Here is a 10,804-nt window from a genome sequence, read left to right on the forward strand (position 1 = left end):
TATAATCAATACCCTGACTGATGAAGGCCAATGTGCCAAAAGCCTTTTTGACCACCTTATCTACCTGCAATTCAACCTTCAAGGAACCATGCACCTGCACTCCTAGATCCCTCTGCTCTACAACGCTCCCCAGAGGCCTACCATTTACTGTGTTTAATCCTGCCCTTGTTAGACGTTCCAAGATGTAACACCTCACACGCCTCTGTATAAAATTTCATCAACCATTCCTCAGCCCACCTGGCCAATCGAACAAGATCCTGCTGCAATCTTTCACAACCATCTTCACTATCTGCAAAACCATTTACTTTTGTATCATCAGCAAACGTGCTAATCTTGCCCTGTATGCTCTCATCCAAATCATTGAAACATAGAAACATAAAAACATAGAAACATAGAAAAGAGGTGCAAGAGGAGCCCATTCGACCCTTTGAGCCAGCACCGCCATTCACTGTGATCATGGCTGATCGTCCCCTATCAATAACCCGTGCCTGCTTTCTCCCCATATCCCTTGACTCCACTTGCCCCTAGAGCTCTATCTATCTCTCTCTTAAATCCATCTAGTGATTTGGCCTCCACTGCCCTCTGTGGCAGGGAATTCCATAAATTCACAACTCTCTGGGTGAAAAAGTTTTATCTCACCACAGTCTTAAATGATCTCCCCTTTATTCTAAGACTGCGGCCCCTGGTTCTGGACTCGCCCAACATTGGGAACATTTTTCCTGCATCTAGCTTGTCCAATCCTTTTATAATTTTATATGTTTCTATAAGATACCCCCTCATCCTTCTAAACTCCAGTGAATACAAGCCTAGTCTTTTCAATCTTTCCTCATATGACAGTCCCGCCATCCCAGGGATCAATCTCGTGAACCTACGTTGCACTGCCTCAATCACAAGGATGTCCTTCCTCAAATTAGGAGACTAAAACTGTACACAATACTCCAGATGTGGTCTTACCAGAGCCCTATACAACTGCAGAAGAACATCTTTACTCCTATACTGAAATCCTCTTGTTATGAAGGCCAACATTCCATTAGCTTTCTTTACTGCCTGCTGTACCTGTAAGCCAACTTTCAGTGACCGGTGTACAAGGACGCCCAGGTCTCGCTGCTCCTCCCCCTTACCTAACCTAACATAACCTAATTGATGTAGATGACAAACAGTAACAGGCCCAGCACCAAAAGCTGAGACATACCACTAGTCACTGGCCTCCAGTCTGAAAAGCAACCTTCCACCATCACCCTCTGCTTCCTTCCATGGAGCCAATTTGCTATCCATTCAGCTATCTCTCCTTGGATCTCCTGCGATATAACCTTCAAGTGCAGCTTACCATGCGGAACCTTGTCGAATCCATGTACGCAACATCTACAGCTCTGCCCTCATCGACTGTTTTGGTTACATCTTCAAAAAAATCAATCAGATTTGTGAGATGACCTCCCACGTACAAAACCGTGCTGACTATCCCTATTCAGCCCTTGCCCATCCAAATACCTGTATAACCTATCCCACAAAATAATCTCCAGTAACTTTCCAACTACAGATGTTAAGCCCACTATAGTTCCCTGCAGCTCTTCTTTAAAATAGGCACAACATTTGCCACTCTCCAGTCTTCCGGCACCTCCCCTGTATTCAAGGATGACTCATGAATTTCAACCAGTGCTCCCGCAATCTCCTGTCTAGTTTCCCGCAATGTGCTTGGATATATCTGATCAGGCCCTTGAGGATTGTCCACCTTCATACACGACAGTGCCTTCAGTTTTCTTCGATGGTAACACTGACTGCTCTCAAGGCACTTCCATTGACTGACCCAAGTTCCTCCGTCCTACTGTCTTTCTCCTCGGTAAATACAGAGGAGAAATGTTCATTGAGGACCTTGCCGATCTCCTGTGGCTCTACACAGAGGTGACCGCTTTGATTCCTGAGAGGTCCCACTCTCTCTTGTTACCCTTTTCCCCCTTATGTATTTAAAAAATCTCTTGGGTTTGTCCTTAATGCTACCCACCAGAGCTATCTCCTGGCCCCTTTTTCCTTTCTGATCTCCATTTTCAATTTATTCCTTGGTTCCTGAAACTCCTGAAACTTGATCTCAACTACCTGCCCCATGCATCCTTCGTGTTTTTGACCAACGCCTCAATTTCCCTCATCAACCAAGCTTCCTTACATTTGCCTGATTTGCCCTTCACTCTAACGGGGACGTACACATCCTGAGCTTTCTTGAGTACACTTTTAAAAACATCCCATTTGACCGATGTTCATTTCCCCCAAATAACTTGCTCCAGTCAACTTGAGCGAGACCTTCTCTCATACCCTCAAAGTTGGCCTTACCCCAGTTGAGCATTTTAACACATGGTCCCTCTCCGTCCCTATCCATAACTATCATACACCTAATCGAACTGTGGTCACTGGTCTCAAAAGGCTCCTCCACAAACACTTCATTAACTTGCCCTTCCCAATTTCCCAATGCTAGATCTGATGTTGCCCATTACGTGTGGGGGCCTCTACATGCTGCTTAAGAAAACTCTCCATTGCACTCCATTTAAACCCTTCACTCTATGATTTTCCCAGTCAATATTGGGAAAGTTAAAATCCCCTACTACAACAAACCTATTTGACATGCAGCTATCTGCAATTTCCTGGCATATTTGTTCTTCTAATTCCCATTGACTATACAGGGTCTGTATAGCATTTACCCACAACAAGGTGATCATCCCATTCTTGTTCCTCAGCTTCACCCATATAGCCTCTAGACGAACCGACCGTAATGTCACCTCTGACCACAGCCATGACATCTTCCTTAACCAACAATGCAAACCCCCGCCCCCCTCTATTTCCATCACCCCTGTCTCTCCTGAAGCTCCTGTATCCCAGAACATTGAGCTGCCAGTCCTGCCCCTCCCTTAACCAGGTTTCAGTCATGGCTACAACGTCCCAGTCGCTCGTACCTATCCATGTCCTGAGCTCATCTGGCTCACACGTCAGGCCCTTGCCTTAAAATACAATTATGTGTAGTTTAAACCAACCCACTTTCCTCGCCCTCCGCATTTCACCTGCCTATTCTGTCCACTAACCTTTCCCCACACCACCCTCCATACCAACGTCTAGCCTCTCACTTGCCTCTGTCCTGTACTAGATACCACCCCCCTGCCAATCTAGTTTAAACCCTCCCGTGTAGCATTAGCAAACCTGCCCGCCAGGATATTGGTCCCCCTCCAGTTAAGGTGCAACCCGTCCCTTTTGTACATGTCATCCCTGCCCCAGAAGAGATCCCAGTGATCGAGAAATCTAAATCCCTGCCCCAAACACCAACTCCTCAGCCAAACATTCATTTTCCCTATCTTCCTGTTCTTATCTTCACTAGCACGAGGTACTGGAAGCTACCCTAAGACCATTACCCTGGAGGTCTTACTTTTCAGTCTTTTACCCAATTCCCTAAACTCGTGTTGCAGAACCTCCTTCCTCTTCCTACCTATATTGTTTGTGTCAACATGCACAGCAATCTCCGGTTGCTTCCCCTCCCTCTCGAGGAGGCCGTCAATGCACCATCCTGGAGTCTCGCCTGCTGCCGCAGAATCTCCTATCCACAACTCTGACGATGGAGTCTCTCACTACTATGGCTCTGCCTGACGTCACTCTTCCCCGTTGAGCCTCAGCACCAGGGTAGGAGTCACAGCCTCGGCCATGGTCGTGTCGTCTGCTCCGACAGCTCCCAAGAGGGAGTGCCTGATTTCAGTAGGTCTAGCCACTGGTGTCTCCTGCACTCCATGCATACGTCTCTTTCTCAACATCACCCACCTTCGCTCTTCTTGTATCCTCGGTGTGACAACCTCACTGTAGGTTTTGTTCAGGAAACTCTCGATTTCCCAGATGGTCCTGAGGTCATCCAGCTGCTGGTTCAATCCCCTAACACGGTCCTTCAGGAGCTGCACCTGGACACAATATCCGCGGGTATAGTTGTCAGAGGCACCAAGCAGTGTCCCTGACTTCCCACATCCAGCAAGGGAGGCACTGTAACAACTTGTCTGCCATTACTTCAGTGGACAAATCACTAATTACGAATGAGACACGAAGGAGACACTAATTACAAATTGAAGGCTCTAGGCCTTCACTCGCTTGAGATTTGAAGGATGAGTGGGATCTCATTGAAACCTACCAGGAGATGAAAGGCCTAAATAGAGTGGACATAGAAAGAATGTTTCCAGTAATGGGAAAGTCTAGAACTAGAGGGCACTGCCTCAGAATAAAAGGGCGTACCTTAAGTGTGGAGATGAGGAGGAATTTCCTTAGCCAGAGGGTTATAAACCTATGGAATTCATTCCCACAAATGGCCGTGGAGGCCATGACCTTGGGTATTTTTAAGGTGGAGATTGGTAGGTTACATAGAAACATAGAAAATAGGTGCAGGGGTAGGCCATTCGGCCCTTCGAGCCTGCACCGCTATTCAATATGATCATGGCTGATCATCCAACTCGGTATCCTGTACCTGCCTTCTCTCCATACCCCCTGATCCCTTTAGCCACAAGGGCCACATCTAACTCCCTCTTGAATATAGCCAATGAACTGGCCTCAATTACCTTCTGTGGCAGAGAATTCCAGAGATTCACCACTCTCTGTGTGAAAAATGTTTTTCTCATCTCGGTCCTAAAAGATTTCCCTCTTATCCTTAAACTGTGACCCCTTGTTCTGGACTTCCCCAACATCGGGAACAATCTTCCTGCATCTAACCTGTCCAACCCCTTAAGAATTTTGTAAGTTTCTATAAGATTCCCCCTCAATCTTCTAAAATCTAGCGAGTACAAGCCCTTGATTAGGAAGGGCATTAAAGATTACACAGTGAAGGAAAGAGAATGAGGTTGAGAGGGAAAATTAGATCAGTCATGAATGAATGGCAAAATAGACTCAATGGGCAAAATGGACTAATTCTACTCTCATGTCTAATGGTTCTCCCATAGGCTGCATGAGTTTCTTCCTATGGCCCAAAGACATGCTGGTTGGTAGGTTAGTTGGCCATTAAATTGTCTCGTTTGTACAGCTGATTTATAGGACAATAATACAGGATTGATATAGATGCGTGCTTGATGGTTGGACTGGTCTCATTGAGAAAAAGAGCTTGTTTCGTGCTGAAAGCCTGTTCTGTAACTGGACACTATTAAGGCTCAGTTGTGGCCAGTTTGGTGGTATTGGTGAGTTTCAGCATTCATCTGATACATTCATCTGCACCTTGAATCACAAACCACTTGCTCCTCAGAAACGTATGACAATTTAACCCAAGTATATTTCTCACGGTGAGAAACACGGCAAACCGGTCTGTTGAGGTTTGCTGTTCCAAAATATGACTCATCTTTCTCGTTCATCTGCAAAAAAAACAACATCATACCTACAACTTTTTCTCTTTCTTTTAGACATTTCTTGCACACAAATGACTGTTAGATTTCTGAGAATTGCTACTTTATTTGAATAGGTGCTGCTTGGAGAACAAAGTGTATTGTTAAACTGAGTTGGCACATTGTTTTGACTGATTAAATAGTATTGGATTAGCCTGCGCATGAATTGCAGGGAGATCTGGGTGGAAGACTGAAGGAAGAGCTTGGAAGGTATGAATCAGGCGGCAAACAAAAAATGCCAAGTAATTTCACAAATAAGAGTCCAAGTCAAATGTTGTATAAAGTGTTAGTAGAAAACGTGTTTTAAGTCTGCACCTGATGTTCTGCCCAACTCAATGAATTCAGATCAAGAAATTGTATTTTTCTTTTTAAATCCTTGTTCAATCAAGAGAGCCTGGCTCCTCAACTCAGCCAGGAGATGAAGCTGTGGAGGCTGAGCAGCGATACCTCATCCCTCCCCCAATGGCCACCTTCTTCCATAGGCTCAGAGTCTTACAGTGTGGAAACAGCCCCTTTGGCCTATCTTGCCCACACCAACCAACAGACCTTGTCCCACCTGCCTGCATTTGGCCCATATCCCTCAAAACCTATCCTATATATGTATCTGTCTAAATGTTTCTTAGATGTTATGATAGTACCTGCCTCAACTACCTCCTCTGGCAACCCGTTCTATATACCCACCACCCTTTGTGTAAAAAGGTTGCCCCTCAGGTTCCTGTTAAATCTCCATCCCCCCCCACCCCATCCCCCCTCACATTAAAACCTATGGCCGTAGGTACTTGATTCCCTACTGTGGATAAAAGCCTCTGTGCATTTACCCCATCTATTGCCCTCATGACCACATACACCTCTATGAGATCACCCCTCCTCCTCCTGTGCTTCAAGGAATAAAGTCCTGGACTGCTCAATCTCTCCTTATAGCTCAGGCCCTTGAATCATGGCAAAATCCTCATAATCTGGTCGGCACCCTTTTCAACTAAACAGCATATTTCCTATAACACGGTGATCAAAACGGAATACAATACTCCAAATACAGCCTCCCCAGTCATGTACAACTGTACAACTGTAACATAATCTCCCAACATCTATACTCAATACTTTGACTGACAAAAGCTGATGTGCTGAAAGCCTTCTTGGCCACCCATTCTACCTGTGATACCACTTTCAAGGAACTATAGACCTGCACTCCCACAACCCTCTACTCTACAACACACCCCAGAGCCCTGTCATTCACTGTGATTGTCCTGCTCTGGTTTGACTTCCCAAAATGCATCAGCTCACACTTATCTGTATTAAACTCCATTAACCATTCCTCAGCCCTACAACCCAACCAATCAAGATCATGCTGTAACCTTTGATAACCATCTTCGCTATCCATACCACCCAGTTTGGTGTCATCTACAAATTACTGACCATGTCTTGTACATATAAATAAACCGTTGAAATAAACAGCAAAGGGCACACCACTAGTCACAGGCCTCCAGTTGTGAAAACAAACTTCCACCCTCTGCTTCCTACCATGAAGCCAATTCCCTATCCAGTTGGCTAGCTCTCCCTGGATCCCATGCAATCTAACCTTCCAGAGCAGACTATCAAGTTTGCAGAACCTTGTCAAATGCCTTGCTGAAGTCCATACAGACAACATATACGGCTTTGCCCTCATCAATCTTTTTAGTTACATTTTCAAAAAACTCAGAATCATGAGACACGATCTCCCATGTACAAAACTGTGCTAACTATCCTTAATCAGCCCTAACTGTCTAAATGCATATATATAATTCCTCCCGCTCCTTTTGCTCCCACTGCTCTTAAGACTATCCTTGGGCTCTAGGTCTCCTTGTTCCTCATCTTCCAGCACCAGCTGTGCCTTCAGTTGGTGAGTCTGCTCCGCTTGTAATGGATGATAGAGTCATAGAGTCATACAGCATGGAAACAGGCCTTTCAGCCGACTTGCACACACCGGCCAACATGTCCCAGCTACACTAGTCCCAACTGCCCGATGGGACTAGTGGGACTACAGCTGCTTGGTGTGCACTGCAGGACGATCTCGGGCTGATACAAGCAAGGAATCTTGAAGAGAGCATTTTCCACTGCTGCCCTGGTATATATGTGGCTCTCATTATGTTGCCATTCAACTAGCATAGCTAAAGGGCATGTACGTGTGAAGAGTCACAGAGTTAGAGGTTAGCCATATTCCGCAGAATCCATACCTCTGGGCCATGCCAACCATTGTGGTATGGATTTCCTCAGGGTGAACAAGTCATGTGTGTTTCTTGGAAAAATGGCTTTCATCATCAGGAAATTCTACTTGTGACCCACAATAACCTGTACATCCCATTAATAAGTAAGTAAGTTTAAGTAAGTAAGTAATTTATTGGCCAAGTATTCACATACAAGGAATTTGCCTTGGTGCACCACCCACGTAACAACATGACATACAGTGACAGTTAAGAATGGCTCAGGAAACACTAAACATTAATAATAATAAAACATTAATGATAAAACACCATTTCTCCTCCTGTAGTCCTGCACCAAACACTGAAGTATGAAAAAGATCTTGGTTGAGCAAAATCTATTGTCACAGCCCATGTCACAAACCCATTCCTTGACATTTAGCTCTATCTCCTTCCCTGGTCCCTAACTCAGCATCCTATTCAACTCGGAAGCACAATTGAAGGTCAGATATAATTCCAAGGGCCAAACTGTCTACTTTGATGTAACAATGGCTATGAAGGGGGCCTGGGCCTATAATAGAAACATAGAAACATAGAAGATGGGTGCAGGAGTAGGGCATTCGGCCCTACGAGCCTGCACCGCCATTCAATATGATCATGGCTGATCATCCAACTCAGTATCCTGTACCTGCCTTCTATCCATACCCCCTGATCCCTTTAGCCACAAGGGCCACATCTAACTCCCTCTTAAATATAGCCAATGAACTGGCCTCAACTACCTTCTGTGGCAGAGAATTCCACAGATTCAACTGTGAAAAATGTTTTCCTCATCTCGGTCCCAAAAGATTTCCCCCTTATCCTTAAACTGTGACCCCTTGTTCTGGACTTCTCCAACATCGGGAACAATCTTCCTGCATCTAGCCTGTCCAACCACTTAAGAATTTTGGAAGTTTCTATAAGATCCCCACTTAATCTTCTAAATTCTAGTGAATACAAGCCAATGTGTAGGTAATGCGAGTAAATGGTGTAGGTTGTGGCCAGACCAAAGGAAATGGCTTCAGCAGTTGCAGGTAATTATGCAAGAGTGTCGTGGGGTGGGGGTGGGTGGGGGGGGGTGAGGGAGTGGGGTTGGGTGTGGGTGTGGGTGTGGTAGATCTGCATTCTGGCAAAGAATGTGTGAAAGCTGACCCAATTCTTTGGATCATTTTTCTACGGAGAGAATCAACTCGAGACAGAATAACAGGCCTTTACAGGATCCTGTCAAGGTTATGGTATTGGAATGGGGGAAGAGAAAATGGAGGGAGAGAAGTCATGGTTGGATTCTCCGTTTGTTCTCTAATTCCGATGGCATAGTTGAGAGTCAATCTAAGAAAGGTCATCCCACCAAACTAGATATAAAGAAGGAGCATGAGATGATGTTTTTGATCATATCAATTGCAAAGGGGTCACCTATGGCTAAAGTTTTGGTTATCTCCCTCAATATTCCTTATGTTGCACAAGGCCAAGTGTTGTTTACTAATGCTCTTGTGAAGTGCCTTACTGTATTAAAGGCACTACAGTGTATAAACATAATCTGCAGCTGTTTCTTTTAGGTATGAGCTTATATTTTGTAAGCCATGATGCAAAATTTAATTCCAATCAAATACGTAATATTGTGGTGGAAATAAACAATAGACAATAGGTGCAGGAGTAGGCCATTTGGCCCTTCAAGCCAGCACCGCCATTCCATGTGATCATGGCTGATCATCCCTAATCAGTACCCCGTTCTACCTCAGAAGATTGTCTTCCATAAATCCTTAAAAGGATGGCAGGTTTCATAAATACCATTTTAACTATATTTTTTAACAATAATATCTTTCCTGGTATCTTAAAACTGAGGCTTTATTTGCCAGCTGCTTAACCTACAACAGTTAATATTGTGAATCCCCAAGACAGATAGCTTGCATTATAAAGTCCGCGTTCCTTCCCTAGAGCTCTCCTTTGTTTGGTCACTGGTGGTCATGCAATTCCATAAACATACAGTTTCATCGGCTGCTGCTGATAACACAACATTGCCATCAGGACTCAATGCCAAGTGCAAAACTCTCCCTCTGTGACCTGCAAAGAAAGAACATTGCATTAAATGATTGTTATTTCAGCATGAGTGCGAGAAATCAACTGCGGCACGGCATAAACATCAGTCACAGCATGACGTATATATAGTACTTGCCTCCATTCACTCGCATTCGATAAGGTTGACAACAGAAAATACTAAAGAATTCTGCTATCTTGTGGTTTATCAGAATGCAAGATTACATGTTTGACAAACATGAAAAACCCAAACAAACTGCAGATGCAAGAAATCTAAACCAAAAATTGAAATGCTGGAAATACTCAGCAGGTCAGACAATACATGTGGTGAAAGAAACAAAATAAACATTAAAATTGATGCTTTTCATCAGAATTAATAAAAGCTGAAAATCAAAAATATTGTTATTTTCATTGTAAGGGGTTAGTCATTCGGCATAGCCCATATCCCTCAAAACCACTCACTGCTTCCTTCCATGAAGCCAATTCTGTATCCGGACTTGGATATATCTATGCCAGGCTTAGAGCCATCTCCCTGGATCTAACTTTCCAGAGCAGGCTACCATGCTGAACCTTCTCAAAGGCTTTGCTGAAGTGCATAAAGACAATGTCTACGGCCTTGCCCTCGCCAACCTGCTTGGTTACTTCTTCTAAAAACTTCAAAAAATTAGATTTGTAAACCATCTTTATTATCCCTAATCAGCCTTTGCCTCCCAAAATGCAGATGTATCAAATCCTTCAGTATCCTCTCCAGTAACCTACCTACCACCGACTTTTACTTGCAGCCCTTCTTAAATAGAGGCACAAAATAAGCCAACCTCCAGTCATCCGGCACTCACCCGTATCTAATTATGATTTATATATCATAGTCAAAGCTCCTGCAATTTTTTCTCTAGCTTCTCACAGTGTCCTCAGATATATTTGATCAAGCCCAGGAGATTTATCTATTCACATAGATAAGAGGATGATCTGCACCTCCTTGATTGTAAAAAGAATAGTCCTCAAGTTATCTCCATTTCCTGTCCTAGGTTCCCTAGACTTCATGTCTTGCTCCACAGAGAAAAAACATAGGAGAAATACTAATTGACCTTGTTCATCTCCTCCTCACATAGGTGACCACTTTGGTCTCTGAGGGACCTTATTCTCTCTCTAGTTAACTTATTTCCCTTAATTAACATAAAATAT

This window comes from Amblyraja radiata, chromosome 1 (assembly GCF_010909765.2).
Source record: "Amblyraja radiata isolate CabotCenter1 chromosome 1, sAmbRad1.1.pri, whole genome shotgun sequence".
Classification (NCBI taxonomy): Eukaryota; Metazoa; Chordata; class Chondrichthyes; order Rajiformes; family Rajidae; genus Amblyraja; species Amblyraja radiata.